The following is a 571-nucleotide window of genomic DNA, read 5'->3' as shown; positions in this document are numbered from 1 at the left end:
ATATATATATATATATATATATATATATGAAAAACAGATCAAAAACTATGAGCCTGATTCCAAAAGAAAAAAAAAAGAAGAGGGTAGAAAGAAAAAAAAAAGAAAAAAGGAAGAAACAAACAAACAAAAAAAACCAACCAGTTGTCTATTGGTGTTCTGGGACCAGTGGCTGTGCTGGTCTGGTGGGGAGAGGACGTTTGCTTGCCTGGTTCTGTCAGCGTCAGTCCTGCTCCAGTAGATAAGCAGTTGCCAGGCATGGAGGGGCGGGGTTTGGTGTAAGCAGGTCTCGCCGCCATTGGGGCAGCTGTGCTGCTAACGTCTCACCCTGTTGCTGTTGGGGAGAAAAATGGTGACACCCCACTCCTCCCCAGACTGGCTATCTCAAACCATGCTGTTCAGGCAGGCCTCACAGAGTAAGGCAGGTGATCACTCTGTCCTGCTCCACAGTCTCCTGCGCCTCCTAGGCTCTCAGCTGGGATTCAGAACCCGGTGTCTTAATGGGCCCTGCACTGCGTGGATTGTGTTCTGGGGTAGTGTCACTCTACTCTGCTGATAAAAGGCCTTTGGCTGG

At 48.3% G+C, this 571-nt stretch overlaps 1 protein-coding gene across 1 annotated transcript in view; it reads left to right on the top strand.

Moving 5' to 3' along the window:
• The window catches only part of LOC121034592 (ATP synthase subunit f, mitochondrial-like), a 12,160-nt gene extending 12,072 nt beyond the window's left edge, over nucleotides 1–88 (top strand). The window contains exon 3 of the mRNA XM_040481509.1: nucleotides 78–88. The gene's annotated coding sequence lies outside the window, so the exon portion shown is untranslated. The remainder of the gene's footprint in view (nucleotides 1–77) is intronic.
• Nucleotides 89–571: the final 483 nt, after the last annotated feature.

Source organism: Herpailurus yagouaroundi, unplaced genomic scaffold, assembly GCF_014898765.1.
Source record: "Herpailurus yagouaroundi ecotype Mexico unplaced genomic scaffold, PumYag 28, whole genome shotgun sequence".
NCBI lineage: Eukaryota > Metazoa > Chordata > Mammalia > Carnivora > Felidae > Herpailurus > Herpailurus yagouaroundi.
The sequence above is the reverse complement of the archived record's forward strand: the minus strand, read 5'-3'. Positions and strand labels throughout refer to the sequence as shown.